Source organism: Lynx rufus, unplaced genomic scaffold (assembly GCF_022079265.1).
Source record: "Lynx rufus isolate CCGP_SWC_20201006 ecotype Redwood Valley unplaced genomic scaffold, mLynRuf1.p SCAF_5, whole genome shotgun sequence".
Classification (NCBI taxonomy): domain Eukaryota; kingdom Metazoa; phylum Chordata; class Mammalia; order Carnivora; family Felidae; genus Lynx; species Lynx rufus.
The window spans coordinates 126,022,024-126,047,077 of NW_025814867.1; positions in this window are offsets into that span (position 1 = coordinate 126,022,024).

Below are 25,054 nucleotides of genomic sequence, written 5' to 3' on the forward strand. Positions count from 1 at the left end.
CAGACAATTAAAAGCAAATATGAAATGATAGATCACATGACAGGAGTTTAAATGTGAGGGTCCCCCCCCCCCCTCGGTTAAACATCGCAGCAGGCATTACAATACCAGAGGTAACGAATCAATTAAATCCATTTTCCCCTCCGCGCCTCCAAAGCTGCGTGCGTAGTGTTGCTGTGTACTTTCGAGCCGGATGCAGTAGGACCCAGGGGCCTCCGCAGCCACCAATAGAAGCGCACACTTGGACCTATTTGCATGCTATGCCGTCTGCTCTGCGCATTAATAGTAATACAGATAACGGGTTTCAAAGAATTCTCTACTGAAGAAGGATTGGATTTTTCCAGGGTGCTGATACCGAGAAGAAACCCGACTTTACTCTCCCCCTAATTTCCCCACTCTCACATTAAAAAGTCCCAGGCAGCTTTTGCTCGCTTTAAACTCGGGAAGGTCTCCGTGCACGGCAAAGTTGGAGGGCTGCGCCTGCACCGCGGAGCAGCTAGATTTCTGAACAGAGTCTTATCGAAGGGTGAGTCTCCCGAATGATTGCAAAGGAAGTGACAGCCGGCTTTAGAATTGGCAAAAGGGACACACTCGGTTTTCCACCGGTGGTTTCTGGAGTGCAGAATGGGTGCGGACAGGACTGTGCAGTTTGTCCAGAAATTGTGACTGGTGCACTAGGGTATTTGGGGGGTGGAATCAAAAACCTTCAGGCTAAATCGGAAATTGCAGCCGAACGCTCGGGCGGGATTCAACAAGTTTCCCTGCAGGGGTGCGATGTTTGCTTTGCTTTGCTTTGTTGTTTTTCCTTGCAAGTTGTTCTGAGTGTCCGTTCCGGGTGGGCTATCCCTGCTTCACAAAGAAGTTTCGGGATTTGTGTCTGGTGTGTGTGGCTGGGTTACCCCTTGTTTGAGGAGGTTCTGTGCCGCATTTGGGCTTCCTGGGGACGCTCAGGGGAACTGCTTCCAAGGATGCGCGGAGCATCAGGGGCCTGCGGGGCTGGTGCTGGGCAACTTCCCCGCAGAATCTCGGTGTCTCTGAACGTACTGTGGTTATAAATGTGGACTGAGGCGCAGAAACCAGCAGCTCCAAGGCCACCTGAGCTTCCAAACTTTGAATGCATTCTCTAACAAAGATGAGAACGAGGGCTTGAAAACACGCGTTACTGGATGAATTCAGATGAACTCTTACTGATATGTAGGCAGTGAAGTCTTTCAGGACCTGCGTTTCCAACCTGCAGCTTTTGCCCGGACGTGTAGTACTGATCAGGAGAAGGGTGGCGGTTTACAGCTAAGACGGGGGGACTTTATCTTGAGGGAGAGAGGAAGAGAGAGAGGATGGATGAATGAACAAGGTGCGTCCCATTTTTCACACACAAAAACCACACGCGTGGGACGTGCCAGGAAGCGCTCCAGTTGGTGGCGTTTAGCTGGAAAACGTATTGCAGGGAGGTCCAGACGCCTCTGCATTATTGATGAAGCGCTGTGCCCTTCTGGGGGCCCTTCTCGCTCCTTCTCCCTGCCCCCTCTTCCCCTCCGCGCTCCGCCTGCCCGGGGCTCGGGGTTGGCGCGGGCGCAGCGGCTCGCTCGGCTCAGCCCCGCAGCGCTGCGGACACAAAGGGGAGAGGCGGGCAGAGCCCCGCGGGCGGGCGGAGCGGGGAGCGCGGCGTGGCAGTCCCGCTGCCGCAGCCCCTGCTGCGGCTCGGCGGAGGCTGCAGCGCTGCGGAGGCTGCTGGCGTCCCGCGGCCACGCGCGCCGAGATCCCCAGGGCCCCGCGCAGGAAGCGCACCCAGGGCCGCAGAGGTCCCAGGTTATGCCTTGAGGGGCCGCTGAGCGGCCGGCAGATAGTGGGGTGGGGAGACGGAACGCTGAGGCATCCGATTCTGGCCTTGGTTCAGAGCTGCTCCTGCCACCCAAAGACGCCTGGGGGTGCACCCCAAACGTCCTAGAGCACCTGCACTCCAAAGGGGAAGGAGACGCGGAGGAAAGAAGGGAAGCGCTGATGAGGCTGCAAGAGAATGGCAGCAAGTGATTTGGGGCAATTCTGGTCATCAGCCAGGCTTTTCTTGGCGCTTTAAAGTGGGCTGCTTTAGATGCGGCTTTTGAAATACGCTTCCACGGCCTCTTCGGTGGCTCCGAAGGGGCAGGCTTCCAGACGCAGGAGCTCACTGGAGACTCCTTCTATAGATGAAGGAAGGAGACTGCATGCAGGGCAGGGGCCTTCATTTCGCAGTGTCATTTAACCCTGACCTCAGCACCTCCCACCCTTTCACGCCCTCACCGGGGAGTGCCCTGACCTTGCTAACTCCTCTGGGTCATCTGCCTGTTTCTTTTTAAGTGATTTTATCAGGCTGTGTGTTACAAAGGCCTGTGAAGAAATGGTTTGTGTATTTCAAGTAGAGGTGGGGGATTGTGTAATTTGGAGGTGGATCAAATCCCCCGAGCATTTGGAGGAAGGGGCAGAGATAAAGGATTCTACGGAATGGCCCACAGGGGGTGTTGGCTGCTTGAAGGGGAACTTTCAGAGGAAATACACTTCTTTGAGCACATGTTGGGGTGGGGGAGGGCAATATCATTGCATTCTTTCCCCCACTTTCCATCTGTCCTCTGCATTATGGCTGTTTGGGAACTAGGGGTGTGATACTGAATAGAAAATACTTTGAGAATCTATCTGTTTATTAGGAGGCCAACTAGAAGTGTGGAAGGTAGGCTTTCAAGCCCAAACCTGTATGCTCCTGAGACGTATTATTTTGAGAGACTCAGTTTCCCACTCCAAGACCTACATCCCTTCTCTATTTTTTGAAAGCTTTTTTAAAGGCATGCAGCATGCTGGTTTCATTAAAGGGATTTATTAAAGGGTAAGTGGGTGTTCTGTCAACTCCTCCCTTTTCTTCCAAAGAAGGGGGGGGAAATACCTATCAAAAACAACAGCAGCAACTGAGAACAAATACAGAGTTGTTCCGAGGACTTTTCTGTGTCTTAGTAATCTATCCTCCTCCCATGGAAGGGGAGGGTAAAGCTGAGGAGTGTATAAGGAGTGAGGATATTCACCTCATATCCTTAGCATGGATTTTGGACTTCCTTTAATCCTTCTCCACATATCTTCCTGCATGCGTCTTCCAATTTAGCCCTGTGTGATCTGCAGAATTGAAACACAGTGACACAGCTCCAGATCCCCCATAAAGGCTTGCTTCAGAAAATAGCTGTTAATCACATGTTTGCTGTGTTTTACAGCATACTTCCTTTTCCTTCCCTTTTTTTCCTTCCCCAGTCCTTGAACAGTGTTACCATCTTCTAGGTTATATCTTGCAAATGGTTAGTGATTTCTAGTGGTATAGCAGTGTGCTGGGTATGGGAGGAGGGCAGAAACTGAACAGCTGCCCCTGAAGTCCCGTAGGTTTAAAGCTGGCTTTCTCTTACTCTGTTCTGCACAGAATAAAGGAAAATATCCTGATAGCTCCCCAAAGAGAATTATATTGGTCTGTATAATTGTTTTTATTTTAAGACATAATGGAATCAATTCAGTTACAAAATAACGTTGGTCAGACATGAAAGGGAGCTATAGAGTTGCTTGCAATATTTGGAAACTAATGTTGTAAGCTGTGAGATCTCACCTTTTGGTGAGATCCATCTACACTTGATATATTAGGAGCTATTTTTTATTTAAACAAGGTTTACTATGTTACTTTCATTATGAAGGTAAATAACTCAAGACAGTGCAAGGATGTGAATTTTAAAAGAAAAAAAAAACGGGGCAGCAAAGCAAGCCTTTGGCAGCTTGATGAATGAGCAGGTGCAATGCACCATTTGAAATGTAACTTGAGGTGAGGTTCCATTCAATCCATGAAAGAATGAGTTCCTCCTTATCACCCAGAAAGCTCAACTGATGTATTTCTCTCTCTCTCTCATCTTTCTCTCATCTCTCTTTCTCTCTGTCTCTTTCTCTTTCAGATCTCTGAGTTCAGAAACATAATCACAACAACATATAATAGGCTAGAATTATTACCTGGTCACGTAATAATTTATCCTTATAAACTTGCTGTTGGAGTGAGTAATATTATTGTTAATACATTCATATTTATATCTAAAATATATTAGTGCTATATGGACCAGCTGTTTTCTCCTAATGCTATAGGAACTAGAGGTGCTACAAGAATTTCTGCCTTATCCAAGACCATATAAGAGGAAACTGTAGACACAATATTAGGCATCTTACCTGCAATAGATATTTCATTCTATTTTCACGTCATCCTTTTGAGGTAAGACTTTATTAGAGATTTGTTTATTTATTTATTTTTAAAAGTAGACTTCACACCAGTGCAGAGCCCAACATGAGGCTTGAACTCATGACACTGAGATCAAGACCTGAGCTGAGATCAAGAGTCGGATGCTTAACTGACCCAGCCACCCAGGCACCCCTAGAGATCTTTAATATATGAAAAAGCTGAAGCTCAGAGAAGTTAAGCAAAATATGCACAGCCCTTCAGCAAAAAGGGGAAGAACCACAATTGAAAACAAATTCTTGCTCATGACAGAGTACATACTTTTCCAGTATACTGTGGAAATGTATTTTGCCCTCATATTTAAATAAGAATTTTTATTTTTATTTTTTTTTAATTTTAGCGCTTATTTATTTTTGAGAGAGAAGAAGGGGGGCAGGGGCAGAGAGAAGGAGACCAAGGATCTGAAGCAGGCTCTGCACTGTGAGTGCAGAGCCTGGTGAGGGGCTCAAACTCAGAAACTGAAATTGTGACCTGAGCCAAAATCAAGAGTTGGCTGCTTAACTGACTGAGCCACCCAGGTGCTCTAGAAGTTTCAGTATTTTAAAATTTTGTTTCAGCACTCACAATTGTTTAATCTCTTAAATGTCCTTTTCATGTCCAAACCATTCTTTGCACCTCCCCCAGACCAATCTTCAATGAACAGTGAGTTTCCAGAGGTGTCTTGGCCAGTGAAAAACTTCTTTAGTAAGAAAGCCCGCCTCTCACCACCACCCAACTGTATCATCATCTTTGGAAGTTAGAGAAGCAGCATGAAAATTAGGATCTTCATCATCTGAAATGTGCACAAATATGGTCAAAGAGTCTTGAAGAGTACATTAGGTCACTCTGAGAGACAAATTGTACACCCCCACCTTCACATTTCTGCACACATGGCTTCTCTGATCTGTAAGTTTCTCACCTTTACTTAGCCAAATCCTGCTCATTTGTTTAGAGTGGTTCATGTTCCTCCTCCAGCATGAGTTCAAACTATTCCAACCCTTATAGTTTTTATACACCTCTGAAATTTTCAATAAATTACTGTTTCTACCATTTAGTTTGGTCTTTATTTGGAGTTAGGAGGAGTGAGCTAACATTTCTGGAGCATTCACTCTATATCGTATCTTTTTACATAAATGATCTGCTCGATATAGTTTTCGATTTGTTCATTATGGTTCTGCATTTAGCCCTTATTGACGGCTCATGCTCTTCAGTCACCCCAGATGGTACGATGTATTTCTACAGTTTCAATAGTGAAATCCAAATTTTATATCTCTTGTCCCTGCATTGCTGCTGATCGCCACACTTGTATTTGCAAAAATCTACCCGGTATGTCCACCTAGAGATGTATCGCAAACATTTGAAAGGAAAATATAGTGAAAGAAATTATTCAAAGCTACATGTATCATTCCTCCTGCCGTGATTGCTCTCCTGAGTCATAAGTAGTCCATCATGCATCCAGACAGAATCACCTAGGACATGTCCCTCTACCTCATCCACTACATTAAAGCTATGAATGAATATATACATATATATATAAATATATATATTCATATATGTTCATATGAAATTCATACATATTCATATGAATATGTATATATATGTATGTGTGTATATATATATGTATGTGTGTGTATATATATACATATATATGTATATGTATATATGTATATGTATATATATGTATACATGTATATATGTATATATGTATATGTATACATATGTATACATATATATGTATATATGTATGTATATGTATATGTATGTGTGTGTGTGTGTATATATATACACACACACACACACACATATGGACATATAATGATGCTTTCATTTTTCTTGAACCTAGCCATTTTCTCCACAGACAGGCTTACCCCCAGTTCCTACCTTTTACCTCTTGGGATCAGCCTCCTATACATACAATCTCCATTTTTGCCCTACTTAAATCCACATGCATCATACCTGCAAAAGTCATCTTTCTAGAGCACAAATGATGAAGCCCAGGCTCTTTATCATGTCATTCAAGGTGCTTTAACATTTGGATTCAGAATTCCTGTCTTCAGTCTTAATCTTTATCAGTTACTATGAAAATCTACTCACATTTTCTCAAATACTGAGGATATTTCATTTCTCTCTGCTTTTGTTTGTTAGAACTTCTTCTCATAATGGTTCTCAATTTCTTGATCCTTGAATGGTCTTTGTCAACACAAAACAAGTGTGACCCGTCTGTGAAGACCTCCATGTTAAGCAAATAGATTTAAATATGTCTGTTTCTAATTATTTCTTAATAACATCTCTGAAATTCTATTGCATTTATTTATTCATTTTAAACAAGAGACTGAATTCCTTGAAGCATTATTTTCCAAACTTTGGCTATTGAACCAAGGAAACTTCTTAATCAAGAAAAATAACAAAAATACCACTCCCTGGACCTACCATCACATTTAATACATGAAAATATGTGGGGATGGCACTCTGGAATCCACATTTTAAGAAGCATTTCAGGTGTCACTAGGCACAAGGACTTTATCACAACAATTACTCCCCATCTCAGCTTGGTCAATTTGGTGCTTAATTTCGAACTTTGGGGTAAGAGCCATCAGCATAGCTTTTTAGATCTCACTGAGAAGTACGGGCTTGTCTTCTTGGATTACTGTGCTTCAAAGAAACATTTGATCACAGAGTATAGGATGTTAGATCACGTAACACATTTTCAGTGGAGCAAGAGGCTCCTGCATCAGAAAGGCATACTTGTCAAGAGCAGAGTTTGAATAATCACCTAAAAAGATGACCTGTAGACTTAACATGCTACTGTGCAGAGGATTTGGAACTTTCCTGCCTCTGACTTTGTAATATTATGATTTGTTCACTTGGCAAAAATGGAGAAAATAGGGAAACAAATATCTGTTAATTACCACCCAGATTAACAAAGTTTAAGCCATCTGTGCACAGATTACATCTCCTTCCAAGAGGTAACTTGTATTTTAAATTTGTTATTTTAACTCCTGATGTTACCATATATATGTACACCCGTCAATCATATACAGCAGTGTATTAAGTGAGTATATGATTTACATAAATTGTTAACATAGTATGTGCATTCTCAGGAATATCTATTTCTTTTTTTTTCAACGTTTATTTATTTTTGGGACAGAGAGAGACAGAGCATGAACAGGGGAGGGGCAGAGAGAGAGGGAGACACAGAATCGGAAACAGGCTCCAGGCTCTGAGCCATCAGCCCAGAGCCCGACGCGGGGCTCGAACTCACAGACTGCGAGATCGTGACCTGGCTGAAGTCGGACGCTTAACCGACTGCGCCACCCAGGCGCCCTACAGGAATATCTATTTCTGTGATTTATTCAAGTCAGTGCAGGAAAACTTCATTCATTTTCCTTGCTGTATAGTATTCCATTGTATAAATCTACCACAATTAGGCATTTCGAATTTCTCTTAATAACAGTGTAGCAATGATTTTTTTTTTATGTGTGTGTGGATGCATCACTGGGAACATATCCAGTACTTTTTAAGGTATATGCCTAGGAGTGAAATTGTGTGATTATGTGGACTTCCCTTATTTCCTTTTTTCAGATACTGCCCAAATCCCACACAGTACTTGCAGCGTTTACAGTTTCCAAGCACATTCACAAGAGCTACTGTTCTATCTATCCTTGTCAACATTTAATACTGTCAGTTTTTTAATTTTACCAATTGAATGTTTTTAATTTTTCTTTTCTGATTGTATGTGCCATGAATATCTTTTCATTGAGAATTCAGGTTTCCTGTACTGTCAATTGCTTAAAAATATATTTCACCTAGTTTTTTTAATGAGACATTTACCTTTTTTCTTATAGATTTATAGAAATTCTTTATATACCCTATATCCTAACTCATTTTGGTATATACATTGAAAGATTTTCCCTAGGCTGCATCTTCTTATCTTTCCTATTTTGTTTTAGTGTTTCTTATTTTTTTAAGTATATTTTGATTCCTTAAAAGTTGTAAAACTTTTTTATACAAGGTTTTCTCTTTTTCATGTCTTGTTTTAGAAACCATTCCTCATGGTGAATTCATAAAATATTCTCATGTATATTTTAAGTTTTTATATTTTGCTTTTCATATTTAGTTCTTTGATCTACCTAGAACTGATTTTAGTGTTCATGTGCTGAGAAATATGATTGTCACATATAAATATTCCATACATGTTTGGATTGCTTTTTTGCCTCTAAGGCTACTTGGCATATGCCCTCATTTGAAACACATTTTTCTGGTCATTGTCTGCCAGGTTGGGATGTGGACCATTATCTCACTGAACCATCACAATGTTAATGAACCAGAGTGAAAAGCATTAATTAAGATTTCAACCCCAATAGGTTTATATTCAGTTAGAATTAAAGAGCAGTGCTTTTTATGACAAACTGTATAATCTCTTTAAATGGTTTGTGAATTGTTCATGCGTAATGAGTCCTTTAGCCATGCCTAGCAGAATTTACTTCAGTTGAAATTCTTTACAGAGAATATTAATGAATATCCCAGAGACACACTTTCCTTATTTATAAGACCCGAGCAAAGTAGATCAAAGGAAGAATCATCACTCACTCTAAGAATGAAGCATGATTGACCACTTGACAGGTGAATTATAACCCAGAGGAGGAACAACATTTTAGCACAACAACCAGTAGCTTCTGATCGATGCATATCCCTCAAATAAGCACTCCAAAACGTTAATACAATTGCAAAAAGGTTAGAAAGAAAATTACTGCAGTGCACTGTTCATATTATATTACATTTTATCCTGGAAAGCCACTTCACCTGTTTATATATAGTCATGGACAGTTTCTGTAAAAATATGCTTTTTATTATATAATGAACAACAAACAAGCATGGTTGGCATAAGCCAAGTCTTGGATTATTTAAATATTGGGTATTAATTTAGAAGAGTTTAAGAACGGTCTGGTTTGGCAAATGAAAGTATCTTTTATTTTCCGCCCAATATTTTATTTAAATTCAAGTTAGTTAACATATAGTGTAGCATTCAGGAGTAGGTTTTAGTGGATTCATCACTTACATATAACAAACACACAGTGCTCATCCCGACAAGTGGCCTCCTTAATGCCCATCACCCATTTAGCCTGACCGCCACCCACCTTCCCTCTAGCAACCCTCTCAGTTTGTTCTCTAGAGTTAAGAATCTTTTATGATTTGCCTCCCTCTCTGTTTTTGCCATATTTTATTTTTCCTTCCCTTCCCCTATGTTCATCTGTTTTGTTTCTTAAATTCTACATATGAGTGAAATGATATGGTATTTGTCTTTTTCTGACTTATTTCGCTTAGCATAATGCACTCTAGTTCCATCCGTGTTGTTGCTACCGTTCATTCTTTTCTTTTAATTTTTTTTAAATGTTTGTTTATTTTTGAGAGAGAGACAGAGTACAAGCAGGGGAGGGGCAGGAGAGAGGGAGACGCAGAATCCAAAGCAGGCTCCAGGCTCCGAGCTGTCAGGACAGAACCCGACGCGGGACTCGAACTCACAAATTGAGAGATCATGACCCAAGCCACAGCCAGACACCCAACGGACTGATCCACCCAGGCACCCCTGGAGTTCATTCTTTTTGATGGCTGAGTAATATCCCATTATGTGTGTGTGTGTGTGTGTGTGTGTGTGTGTGTGTGTGTGTGTATACACCACATCTTCTTTATCCATTCATCAGTTGATGGACATTTAGGCTCTTTCCATAATTTGGCTGTTTTTGGTAATGCTGCTAGAAACATTGGGGTGCATGTGCCCCTTCTCATCAGTATTTTTGTATCCTTTGGATAAATACCTAGTAGTGGGGTTGTAGGGTAGTTCTGTTTTTAACTTTTTAAGGAAGCTCCATTCAAATGAAAGAATCTTCTATTTATAATCTTTTCTGGAAAAAAAAAAAGTAAAAATTTTGAAGAAAAACCTCTGTACCAAATACAAATGACACCCAGGCCTTTAATTCCAATTCCTTACAATTAATGCTTTTTGTCATGACTTGGATCAAGGAAAGGAACGATCTTAAAAAAGGACAAACTCCTTGTGTACCTTTTCTTACCCACTCCTTTCACTGTCACTTTATTTGCTTTCCAGCCGGAATTTTTCAGCACACTGACCTTCACACTCAGATTTTGGCCTGCTGCTCTAACTTCTTTCCATTTTCTCTCACTTCTCTCTTAGACATAATGTCTCTTTCATGATACCACACACCTCACCATCCCTCAACAACCACTTTGTTTCCAACTAATTACCTTTTTTGTTCTGTCTAAAAATATCGTCCTCCTTCTCTCTCTAGTGAAGTCATATTCATCCTTCAAGATCTAAATTGTTACCTCATTTTTGAGGCATTTCCTAATTTTCCCTGAAGAAGCACATCTCTCTTCCATTTGTGTTTTAGTAGAACTTAGCACTCAGTCAGTTTTAATGACCAGCCTAACTGGTGATGATGATGAATAATTCCTCAGTGTATCTGTCTAAACCTGCGATCACAGTATCATTGAATATATTCCTTATGCTGTGTCTTTTAATCTTGTGACATATTCAGTTTAAATGGTCACATTTTATATAGGCAATAGCCACATTCGGCTGATGGCTAACCCATTGGATTGAGCAGATATAGAATAGTCCATTGTCTCAGAAACTTATGTTAGACAGTGTTGGGAGGAATAAACTCATGGTAACATTTGGAGCAAATGAATGAATGAATGAATGAATGAGTGAATGAATGAAGGAGACACAAATAGTCTTTGATTTTCAATGGACAGCTGTCACCGAATTGCATTATAGATCACGATCACGTTGGTGAAGATAATTTTGCAACCTTATGGATTTTAGCATTTTGTGGAAAGAAACAGATGATCTCAGCCTGGCCAAGAAGGTAATGACACTATGAAACACCAAAGAAACCAAAGGGAGAGTTAAAGTTATTCTTTGATGATTTCCTTACATACTTACTCAAAACTTATTTGCCTGAGATAGCAGTACAAGAAACCCCATCTTTTAAGACACAGGCATAGAGGGGTGCCTGGGTGGCTCAGTCAGTTAAGTGTCCGACTTCAGCTCAGGTCATGATCTTGCAGTTTGCGAGTTCGAGCCCTGTGTTGGGCTCTGTGCTGATAGATCAGAGCCTGGATCCTGCTTCGGATTCTGTGTCTCCCTCTCTCTCTGCCCCTCCCCTGCTCCTGCTCTGTTTCTCTCTGTCTCAAAAATAAATAAAACATTAAAAAATTTTTAAAAAAAGTGGGAGAGAGCCAAAGCATAAGAGACTCTTAAAAACTGAGAACAAACTGAGGGTTGATGGGGGGTGGGAGGGAGGGGAGGGTGGGTGATGGGTATTGAGGAGGGCACCTTTTGGGATGAGCACTGGGTATTGTATGGAAACTAATTTGACAATACATTAAAAAAATAAAATAAATAAATTTCAAAAAAAATTAAAAAAAAAAAGGACACAGACATAGAAGAAAAAGGATTGAGCCAGTTTTAACAAGTCCATCTCTTGAAATTTATGTTCCTTCGCATGTGGAGGTAAATCCACTCTCTCTTTCTCAAATATCCAATATAGTTTTATGTTAATGCCCACTAATATGGCTGTTATAAAAACAGTTAGAGAATACCAAGTGTTGGCGAGGCTGTGGAAAAATTGGAACCACTGTGCACTGATGGTGGAAATATACAGGGGTGCAGCACTGAGGAAAATGGTGTGGTGGTTCCTCAAAAAGTTAGAAACAAAAAAGTTAGAAAAGTTAAACCAAATTGTCATATGATCCAACAATTCTGCTTCTAGGTGTACGCTCTAAAAAACTGAAAGCGGAGACTGGAATAGATACTTTTTTCTTCCACGTTCATAGAAGCATTATTCACAATTGCTAAAGTTAGAAACAACCCAAATGTCCATCAATGGATAAAATGATAAGCAAAATATTGTTATACCTACAATTATTATTCAGCCTTAGAAAGGAAATTCTGATACATGTACAACATGGATCAAACTTGAAAACATCTTAAGTGATGTAAGTGTCATACGTCAAACAAAAAAAGATTAATACTGTATGATTCTACTTATATGAGGTGCCTAGAATAGTCAAATTCAGATGGACAGTAAGTAGAATGGAGGTTAACAAGGCTGAGGGGAGCAGGTAATGGGGGTTATTATTTAGTGAGTGTACACTTTTAGTTGAGGATGTTTTAAGAGATCTGGAAATGGTTACTAGTGATGGTTACACAACAACGTGAATATACTTAACGTCACTAGATTGTGCACTTTTAAAAGATTAAAATAATAAATGTTATGTCATACATAGTTTACCACATAAAAATTATTTTGACAAATATTTATTAAGCCTGTTTTTGGTTGTGTACCCTCACCCCTTAGAAAAAAAGATTTATCAGGGGCATGTGGGTGGCTCAGTTGGTTATGCATCTGACTTCGGCCCAGGTCATGATCCCACAGTTTGTGGGTTCGAGACCAGCGTTGGGCTCTGTGATGGCAGTTCAGAGCTTGAAGCCTGCTTCTGATTCTGTGTCTCCCTCTCTCTCTGCCCCCTACCCTCACCCCTGCCCTGCTTGTGCTCTGTCTCTCTCTCTCTCAAAAATAAATAAACATTAAAAAATTAAAAGAAAAAGATTTATCATTCCAATGTGGCTTCTCAGTGTCCTTTAAATGTTAATTTTCAACACAACACAGTAGAATAGTCTCTCTTCCTGTTAATATTAAGAGAAAGGCAATGAGCCAAAAGAGGTTTCATGGAAAACAAACATAAATATAATGCATCTGCTCTATGGGATGTACTATATTCAACAAACACATTCAATGAAGAAAAAAACAACACCTTAGCAATGAGTATTGTGCTTCTGATTAAGACAGCTGGTGAGGTGGCTGGAGGTTTTGGAAGGAAATGACTGTATAACTGGATGCAGTGAGGTAGTTGAAAGCCCCCAGGAGGACTTGGTGTTGGGGTGATACAAAGTGGCAAGAAGGCAATAAGGTGGCCTCAGCCACCTGCACATGCAGACTGCTAGATGAAAGAGTTACGTGATCAAATGGGATTACTCTGTGACACAAATGTATGCGGGTATTGTGAATTGCAGATTATGGAGCATCTGCTCCTTTGCTGACTCCTTGGGGGGCAGGATCTGTACAAGGAAGGGTCTTTGTATGGACGGTGAGAACACTGATTGCTCTTGGTGCTGCCGATAAAGAAGCAACAGTCTCATCTGCCCCCTTTCATGTGTTCTTTCCTTAGTGTAATGACTCACCTTCTGATATAATATTGCTTTAACCCACCCTTCTGTTGCCATTAAATTCTCTGGGTAAGTACAGTTTGGAGTTTTAGGATGAACTCTTTTTCATGGATGATGATCTGGCATGCTTAAAAAGTGCCCTGAAATTTACCACCCTTTGTACAGCACACAAAAATAAGGATTTTCATGTATCATGCAAAGGGCATGAGCTGTGGATTATTTTTCCAGGAAGGTAGAACACTGGGCCGACTCTGTCATGCTCTTTTCCTGGATGCTGTTGATTACGGGTGTTTTTCCATCAAATTAAGTCAAGCTTAGTAAGCTTGAGAGCATGGAAAGAAGATCCTGATTTTATTAGCGTATTAGAATAGTATTCCCACACTACAGGTTAATCAATCAGTTTCATTCAGAGCATTGTGAGATAATTTGAAAGCATAAAAACTATATTAAAGTGGTATTAGAAAATGAGAGCTTGGACAGAGGTAGGGAAAATATCAAGAATGAATCAGTTTGGACTTTTTTTGAGAACTGTAGCTGTAGCTAACATACTAGTGAATATATTCTTTATTTTGCCTTAGTTGCTAGTGCCAAAGCAGCAAAAAATTGGAGTCATAGTTCTTTAATTTTCCTCTTCCATACTGCTCCAGCCTTTCTCATTTACTGCCTTCTTTACTTATTTTTTAAGCTATTTATTTATTTATTTTTTTGAGAAAGAGAGAGAGAGAGAACAGGGGAGGGATGGAGAGAGAGGGAGGGAGGGAATCCCAAACGGGCTCTGCGCTAACAGCACAGGGCAGGGCTTGATCTCATAAACCTCAAGGTCATGATCTGAGATGAAATCAGAGAGTTAGACATTTACCCAACTAAGCCACCCAGGAGCCCCCTTCTTTACTTATTTTTTGTAATTGTTTCCACTTCAGGAAAAAAAAATCTTTCAAAGGTTTCACAATTGTTCAAGTTATCCTCTGCTTTCCTCTGAAAAATTAAATTTCTTGGAATAGGATCTTTCTCTAGCCTTCCATTGGCTGTCTCTAATTCTTCACCCCTCATCCAATTGTGGATTTGTGCAGCCCTGATCTGGTCACATTTAGATTCTATAGATTTAGTGTTTGCCAAATCAACGGCCAAATTTCTGACTTCATTCTACTTCATTTTTTTATGAAATATGAAATGTACTGAATAAATTTCAAGACACCATTCTCTTCTAGACCTCCTTCATCCATTTCCCTTTTCTGCTTCTGGCCGTGCTGCTTCCTTTTCTTCCACCAGTCTCTTAAATGTTGCCTATTTCCAGGATCTGCCCATAGAACTTGCCTTTTTGTGTTCTGCACAATCTACCTCCGTGATTTCCTTCACTCCCCAACTTCAAACTTATGTAGTGGAGAATAAGATGATGCTGTATGAATTATAATAATGACAATGATAAATGACACTGATAAATGATGATATTTATAGAGCATCCTAAGAAGCACCTTTATACTTTTCTTGCATGCAATCCTGCAAATCAATGAGGAGGCCATATCACCAGGATCTTGCAGGTGAGGAATTCATGGCTTTCATGTGCATGGTTTCCTGGCTAACTGGCAATTTTATTCCTCCATGGCAGACGTTCTTAGCTTGGCTCCATATTAGAATCACCTGCGGAGTTTTTATTTTATTTTTGTTTTTGTTTCTCTTTAGGTTTTTTTCAAATCCCATTGCCCTGCATCCCAAATTACTTACATCAGAATCTTGGGGTTTGTGAAACAGGCATTGATTTTTTAAAAGGTGATTTAGGGGGTGCCTGGGTGGCTCAGTCTGTTGAGTGTCAGACTCTTGGTTTCAGTGCAGGTCATGATCTCACGGGTTCATGGGATCAAGCCCCGTATTGGGCTCTGCATGCTGGTAGTGTAGAGCCTGCTTGGGACTTTTTCTCTGCCTTCCTCCCTCTCTCTCTCATAAATAAACTTTAAAAAATAAAAAAAAATTAAAAAAGTGATTTTGATGATTCTAAAGGGCAGCAATAGTGAGAACCACTGCTTTATGGTAAATATTTTGATGATATTCAAATGTATCACTCTGGCACAAATCTGAATTCCGAGATTTACACTTATATTGCCCAGGGTTTACCGCATCTCCTCATTTGTCTGTCCTCATTCTCACTCTACTGCAGGACTTCTCATATTCCAAATGAACTCCCCATCATCTGATCACCACCCAAATAATTGTTCTTTATATCTTCAGTATTATTCACCTCTTCCCACCTCATACTGCCCTAGGTCTTTTTTTTTTTTTTCAAGTTTATCTATTTTGAGAGTGAATGGGTGGAGGGGCAGAGAGTAAGGGAGAGGGAGAGAGAATCCCAAGCAGGCTCTATGCTGTCAGCGCAGAGCCTGACTTGTGGATGGAACTCATGAACCGTGAGATCATGACCTGAGCTGAAATCAAGAGTTGGATGCTTAACTGACTGAGCCACCCAGGCGCCCCTAGGTCTTTTGAGTGAAATCGGTGGAGCTGCCTCTCGCATTGGGATTTGTCTCCTTATATTTGGGAATGGCTAATTTTTTAAAGTTGTGTTAGAAATATCTTTCCAATTTTCCCTCTTGTTTTCATTACCTCTGTAAGTAAAGTTACTTAGGCTCTCCTCATCCATGTGGAATTTTGTATTGGACTCATTTGTTTTCCATAACTTTTAGTCTCTCCTTGATTAATTTTTCCTTATTTAATGCTCTCAGTGTTACCTTTCTAATATGCCAATCAGTTGTGCCATTCTTTGATTAAAGACTTCTGTACATTGCCTATATAATACAGTGTAAGCAACTTAATGAAATTTATAATCCCTTTCACCATCTGGACACACCTCTCTCCCTCCTCTTCCCTTTGACCAGAATACCCTCACTTCTAAAGCCCTTTCTATGCTCTCATGGCATCTTTACTTTGACTTTTTAAAAAGAGACATGCCACAGTTACCAAACACCTGCTTTCCTCATTAGATTGCCAGGAGGAAAAGATGGGTATCTGTATTTCAGCGTTTCCCCAGTTGGTAAGAGTGCTTTGTGTAGAGGAGTTATTCAAAAGACATGTGTTGAATGTATATGTGAAGGGCTGTAGGTTGTATGACACATCTCTGTCATTTCACACAGTTTTCTCTCTGAATGGAATCACAAAATGCTCTCTGTCTCTTTTTAACCTGGTAAACTCATCTTAATGTGATATATATATATATATATATATATATAATATGATAATTTCTGGACTTCACCAGACAGAAATAATAGCTTTCTCCTTTTTGGCATTACAATGTATTATTCCTATGACTCTAAAAGGAGTTATCTCAAATAGTTCTGCATCATCTTGTTTCCCATCTAAACTAAGAACACTGAAGAACTCTGTGTGTGTGTGTGTGTGTGTGTGTGTGTGTGTGTGTGTGTGTGTGTTTTAAGTAGCCTTCATGCTTAGCATGGAGCCCAGTGCAGGGCTTGAACTCTTGACACTGAGATGATCAAGACTTGAGTTGAGATCAAGAGGTGGATGTTTAACTGAGCGAGTCACCCAGGTGTACTTGTGAGCTCTGCACATATGATAGTGCTTTGCACACAGTTGAAACTTAAATTCATACCTTTGATGAATGGATGGCTGTTTGTATGTATTATTGAGTGTATTCAAGGACTCCAGCTAGTGGTATTCCAGCTGCTATGTTTTAATGGTTAGATTATGCACCTTTCTTATAGGAAAAAGAAATGGAAAAATATAATGGTATCTAAAATTCTGTGACCGTTCATTAATGATTCTCTGAGTAAGAAAAATTATTTAATTTGTTATCTGAATAATCAGACTTTCACTGCTTTGAAAAGCCTGTGTCCATATTATTATAGACAAAAATTACAAGGTAATTGAAGTGTGACCACTACCCTTAAATACTTTTTTAAAAAGTCTCCGGCTTCCTTAGTGAGAGGCAAATGATCTTTATTCTTCATTTATGCTTTTAATAGTGTGTAATAGTCCATTTACACACCTTAGGGTTCTGTACCTTATATATTTGGTTTAATGGCCCAAACTGAATATCTTCATTTTTGCCATCTCACCATAGGTCGTACATGTAGCTTTTTGCTCTTCTGCCTGTTGATTTAGTTTTCTACATAACAGCACTTAGCTAAATTATCAAACACACATTAGGGATTTTGACTGTTGAGTTTTACTAATATCATTCCTTCACTTTGATGGAGTTGTATTGAAAAACTGAATTTTAATATTTCTATTAGTTAACACATTGACTGAGATTGCAGTGCTAATGCATATCTTTGCATTTAATAGTGAATTGTAAAAATATAATAACTCAATTATCATTTATTTGAGAATGAAAGACAATGTGAATAACCAATAGTCTATAAAGTTGATATCTAATTGAAGAGAATTAGTGACCAACTCAGTTTCCCCTTGTGCATGGAGGTATAAGATACTGAATAAATTCAGGAAAAATATGAAATTATTAATATTTAATAGCAAGAGAAATTTTTACATGATTCACAGAATTCTAACACCAGCACACTAGTGTGGGCTTAAGCATATTTTATTGACTCTTCCTCTTATGCCTGAAGAGTAAGACGATCCCTAAACTTGTGTTCTCTGCTCACGCTCTCAGCCATTGTTTCCTAGTAGAAAGAATAATACATCCCCAAGCTACTGCTCAACAAATTTAGTCTACGTACCTACATGGGAGAACTCGTTGAAAACAACAAAAAAAAATCATTTTTCTGGTGAACTTTAGAACAACTAAGTACGTTGCAAAGTGAATTGTTTTAGTCATAATAATTTTTGATACGGCACACAATTTTTTTCTTATTGCCTACATGTTATTATAGCCCTACTACCTAAAAAATTAAGATTATTTGAGAAAACAGAAAAGATCTGGAAAAAAAATGTAGGGCTTTGCCATTTGGTACCGTATCTATTATTTCTAAATAAAACTTTGGAATAAAACCAATTAAATTTAAACAACATGGTTTAAACATGCATGCAAATCCATGCTAATAATATAATTCCACATGTAAAGACTATAAATGTTCTATAATCAATCTCTTTAATCTGCTATGAAGATAATAGAATTGTGCTTTTTATGATATATAATTGACATTTATTTTTCCAAATATTTGTAACAGTGTGTCACAAGTTTCCTTATTGTTCACTACTGCCTCATAAACTCTGAATCTGATTATCCAGAACAGCATTTTGTTAAGTGTATAACTCACTATCAGACAACTAGTCGTTTCTTAAATTCATTTTAATTTAATCTGCAGATCGATTTAAATTTCTACTACTATGTTATTTGAAATAATTTATATATATATGTGTGTGTGTGTGTGTGTGTGTGTGTGTGTAAAACCCATAAAATTGTTTTCAAAATGGAAAGTATCAATATTCTTGAATCCAACAAAATCTGCAATAGAATAATTTTCATGGTTATTGAACAGCTTTTTATGACCAGAAACCCGGGCAATAAAATGAAAGAAAATAAGAGGACAATTTTGCTAACTACAGTATCCATAGTTTTACATATTCATGTATTTACTTATACTGACAACTTCAGATTCTTTTCTTACTGTTTATCTTTAATTGTGCTGATTTTTGATCATTTTTCCTGGCTTCAATTTTTGTCCCTTTATTTGCCGGTAGGGCTCTCCACTCACTGATAATTTTTTTTTTTCCTGAAGCCCACTACATCTTTGTCCTGCACATTTCTCAAATATTAGTCCCATCTGACATTTACTCATTATGACCACTCTCAGTTTTTTTGGGGGGGTATCTTTTGGGTTGTGAGGTGACTATAAATAAATAGAATGTTCTATCTCAGAGGAACTATGATTTCTGATTTTATGATGTCTCTTATTAAGCAAGATAAATTTGGCCCAAGACATTCTGTCATAATGTATGTACCACAATTTGTACTTTGTTTTCAGTTTTAGCTCCCTGAGATTTCTGCTTCCTCAATTCCTTTCTTCTGTTACATATTGTTCCTTTTGTTTAGAAGTGTAATGTTTACATATAGACAAATCATATAGTTCTTTCTACAGAAAATATGTTCCAGTTTTTCTAGGCTCATTAATGTAGAGTACATTTTATTTTATTTTGTTTTATAGTTTATTTTGAGACAGGGAGAAAAAGCATGAGTGGAGGAAGGGCAGAGAGGGAGAGCGGGGGTGGTGGAGAGAGAGAATCTCAAGCATTGTTAGTGCAGATCCTGACAAGAGGCTCAAACCCATGAACCACGAGATAATGACCTAATCCTAAGTCAGGTACTTAACCTGAGCTGAAGTCGGACGCTTAACTGACAAGAGCCATCCAGGCGCCCCCGTAGAGTGTTTCTTAAATCTGTATCGCATATATACACATATACACACATACAGAATCCCTTTATTTCCAGTTTTAAAGTCTGTGTAGGAGTCCCAGTATCCTATATAAGTCCAGATAATCAAACATATTTCCAAAATAAATAAAAATAAAGGACTGAATGTTCTAGGATTCCTGCACATTGTATCCCTAGATCATATTTTCCCTATCAAACATCCAAATCTAGAAATAGGTCTGCAAGTGAGATATACTCGTGTTTAAAAAAAATAAAATCCAATTTGTAGAATGAGAGTTCATACTCCCTACTTAGAACTATATGATTTAGGGGCTGGAGTGTTCCTTTATATAAGGAAAATAATATTGAATATATAACTTAGAAATTAAATGACAATTACATCCAGCTTCCTTATTTAGGAGAATATAACTGATGGACTGAACTACTACTCTGCCTACAGAAAATAATTTTGAAGTAATACATACATTAGAAATTAAATAATTTATACTGGGATTCAATATATTCATCAACCAAGTCATGCAAATATAAGCTTTCACTGCAATACTTACAATTATTTATTGAAATTACTACTTTAGGATATATTTATTCTTAAATGTTGGATTCCATTGTAGATTCGATGATGGTGTGAGCTGTTTTGTGGAATAAAGAATGCAAATTAAAAAAAAATATATTAGGTGTAATATCCCAGAATGTTAGAGGAGGTAGAGAATCTGGAGTATATTCCTAATCCTATTACTTTGTAAGTGCTAAACCAGAGGCCCAGAAGTGAAAGTGACATCAAAAGAGGAAAATTGAGGTAGAAATTTAGATAATATAAATAAAAATGCTTACTATAAATTGAAATTATGCTTGTTTTGAAAATATTTTCTATAAACATGTTTTAGAAGAAGATGCTGGAAAAACTCCATGTTAGTATATAGACTAAAAATTTATGGCTTAAGTCGTAAAACAGTAGTGACAAGGAATTTCTGAATAAGATGCTTGTATCACAAGCATGCACGTCTTTCAGTAAGTCATCTTAAATAGCAGCCTGTTTGTTTCTTTTTAAAAATTCATGTAGATGATTCTAATCTCTGATCTCCAAAATTTTGGTGTTTTTAAAGATTAAGGAAAATAATGCGAATCATATCTATGCTATACAGAAACGTACCTTTTCCTTTCTGGATGGATGTATGAAAAGAATAGGTTTGAAAACTTTTCCATAAAGTAAGTGTGTCTATGTTAAATCCTGAAAAGGATGAATCCAACTAAATATCCCACTGTTTTTAGAAGTAGGGGGAGATTATACAGATTGATTTAATTATTTATTTTCTTTTTTACACTTTGCTAGAAAGTTCCAAATCATATTTTTGTATGCTGTTGCCAGTGCATAAAAGGAAACCTGATACAGTTTACAGTATTGTACCCTTATGTGAAATAGAGCTTGATGAAGAACATATAATTATATGAGGAAAACCACGGAATCACAGTCAGAAGCGTTTTTAAGAAGAAAAAAAAGTAGCTATGGATGAAGAACAAAAGAATAAACTGGCTTGATGTTATATCAGTTAAGTCCTTAATGGACTGATTTATTTCTTTCTAACTGTAATGCTACTCTAATTAACTAAACTTTAGTAATATGTTCCAGAAACTAGAAATCCCATGATATTTGTTGAAACATTGCTATCTGTTTTGTGTAAACATTTTTACATGGTTACTTTATTTAATCCTTTTCTAGGCTTGTAGAATTGGTAGTATATATTTATTTTTGAAATATAAAGAAACAAAAGCTTAAAGGCACAATCTTTAAGAAACAAAGGCAGACCTTGCCCCTCCCTCTCTCTGGGTCCAAATTCTCTATGCCATACTGCCTTGTATTGCTTCCGTTCTGTTGAACGTGAATGAGCCTTCTTATAGATTGCTCTGATACATTTGACAGTCTGCGAAAATTGTTACAAGAACTGAGGAATCACATTAGTTTCATTGGCTTGTTTAAAAACAAAAACAAAACAAAACAAAACAAAAACCCAAAACAGCACGAACCTGATTTTTTTCCAGAGTTGATAACTGCTAAAATGTACATTAGCAACTTAAGATTTGAAATTTCCCTTTTTTGGAAAACTCCTTATAAGTGTTATTCTATTCAGGTGTTCTATCTCACAGAACCAGTGCTGTGATTGAAGAATTTGTTCTCAGCTAGAATATTCCGGGGTAGAGCAGGGGCAACCAAATGACATGGCAATAAGCTGTATCTCTGTGACTGACTGGTTGGAATTGGAATAATGGATGTAAGCTGTTCTCTGAATGCTGCAGGAGCACTTTTTACCCCTCCAAACTGTAAGGGACACTTAACTAGCACCCTCCTGGCTGAAATAGAAGGTTTGAACAGGAATAATCATTGGGTACAATTTATATCTTGGATTATAGAAATGTGGACATTTAAGGCATTTGTCCTGGAAGATAAAAAATTTACACACACACACACACACACACACACACACACACACACATATATGTTCCAGAAACTAGAAACTGGAAATATGTGTGTGTATATATGTGTGTGTGTGTGTGTGTGTATGTGTATAAATATGTGTATATATATATTTTTTCACCATTTGAAAAGTTAGTAGGAGATTTAAAATGTAACAATTGTATATTTTTTTAATGTTTATTTATTTTTGAGACAGAGAGACAGCATGAACAGGGGAGAGGCAGAGAGAGAGGGAGACACAGAATCTGAAACAGGCTCCAGGCTCTGAGCGGTCAGCACAGAGCCCGACGCGGGGCTCGAACTCACGGACCGTGAGATCATGACCTGAGCCGAAGTCGGCCGCTTAACCCACCAAGCCACCCCGGCGCCCCAATTGTATAAATTTTTAATAAAGCGCTCCTTGCTAGTGTTTTTTTCTCCATATGTAACTTATTTTATTATGGTAGTGGAGAGTTTTCCTTGACAACAGGATTTATTTCTTATCAGTCTTTGAATACACAGCACCTCACACAGATATCTGCTCTTAAGTAAATATTTTGTATATTATTTAGTTAAGCAAACACCACTCAGATGCCATTAGATGGTAGCAATGAAATGAAAGTCTACCTCAGGAAGAGAAAGTTACTTTTTATAAGATGTTTGCTGAAAACATGAAACAAACAAAAAAAAGACACAAGAGATTTTGAATACTGGGGACTATCTTCTTGGCTTTGTTTGTCCCTTAAAACATCATTGCCCAACTAAAGTTACTTGGTCCTCTTAAGCGTTAGTCTCCAAACCCAGTAGTGTCTAAATGCTTTTTCCATCACCAGAGCTTGGAGTAGAAAGCATTTAGCAAGCACATTTGCCTTTGAAGGAAGTCCCCATAAATACAACCGCTAATGTTGCAGTAATAATTAGAGAAGGAAATCCAGCAAAGGAATCATAGAAATAGCTTCTAAATTCTGCAGCAAGCATAGAGAACTTGTTCACTGGCTAATTTATTTTATTTTTAAAATTTTATTATTTATTTATTTATTTACTTGTTTATTTATTTATTTGCTTATTTATTTGCTAGGGAACTAAGTCTGAGCTATGGTAACAGGAAGCATTTGGTCTGGTTTGCGACAGAAGCTGAAAAAAAAAATCTGGTGAGGGGATCCTGGGTGGCTTATAGTCCGTTAAGCATCTGACTTCGGCTCAGGTCATGATCTTGTGGTTCCTGAGTTCGAGCCCCACATCAGGCTCTGTGCTGACAGCTCAGAGCCTTGAGCCTGCTTCAGATCCTGTATGTCACCCTCTCTCACACAAATAAGTAAACATTAAAAAATTTTGTTAAAAAAATTCTGATGAGGGGCGCCTGGGTGGCGCAGTCGGTTGAGCGTCCGACTTCAGCCAGGTCACGATCTCGCGGTCCGTGAGTTCGAGCCCCGCGTCGGGCTCTGGGCTGATGGCTCAGAGCCTGGAGCCTGTTTCCGATTCTGTGTCTCCCTCTCTCTCTGCCCCTCCCCCGTTCATGCTCTGTCTCTCTCTGTCCCAAAAATAAATAAACGTTGGAAAAAAAAAATTAAAAAAAAAATTCTGATGAGAAACAGAGTTAAATAGACTTAATAAATATAATTAAATAGAAGGTCTGGATAGAGAAGTATCAGGAGAAACACACCTCTATAGTAGTATCCTACTTAAAGTGTTTTTACCAGTACTATAGTGAAGTGTGTCTGAAAATAATCACCAGAACTCCAAATGGCTCACGGGTGGCTGGGGTAAAGGACTTAGCCGAGATGAGTTGTCCATGTGTCAAAGGATCTTTTATCTTCTGGCAGGTAGCCCAAACTCTTCACGTGTTCCAAAGAACAGCAAGACAGTGAGCCTGAGTACACAGTGTTCCAGGTTCACTTGTAAAGTTTGCTAAGTTTTTTTTTTTTTTTTTTGCAAAACCAAATCACATTGCAACACCAATTCAAAATTTGTTGAAACAAACTCCAGCCTTAAAAAAAATTTTTTTTTCAACGTTTATTTATTTTTGGGACAGAGAGAGACAGAGCATGAACGGGGGAGGGGCAGAGAGAGAGGGAGACACAGAATCGGAAACAGGCTCCAGGCTCTGAACCATCAGCCCAGAGCCTGACGCGGGGCTCGAACCCACAGGCCGCGAGATCGTGACCTGGCTGAAGTCGGACACTTAACCGACGGCGCCACCCAGGCGCCCCAAACTCCACCCTTTTTAAAAAATGATTGTTTATTTTTGAAAAAGAAAGTGTGAGCAGGGGTCGGGGGGGGGGAGAGGGAGGCGGTGGGTCAGAGAGAGAGGGAGACACAGAATCCCAAGCAGGATCCAGGCTCTGAGCTGTCAGCACAGAGCCCGATGTGGGGCTCGAACCCACAAACCACAAGATCACAACCTGAGCCGTAGTCAGATGCTTAACCAACTGAGCCACCCAGGCACCCCAAAACAGACTCCACTTCTTAATTAGAGAATCTGTACTATCTCATTGGAAGGGTGTGGATTTAAGGAAGGGAGTAATTTGCAACCATTTTTATAATCTACCACATAGTCCTTTGGTACCTAGCTAGCAATTATTTGTATACTTTTATAGATGTTAATATAGTAAGTCTTGTGATGTACAAAATGTCAGTTGGTAGAGTGAACATAATTTTAACTTCTGTGCATAAAAAAATAAATGTTCTCCATGCAAATATTCTACAATGTTTTGCAGTAAAAATTAAAAATTAAGAACATTAACAGATGAAATG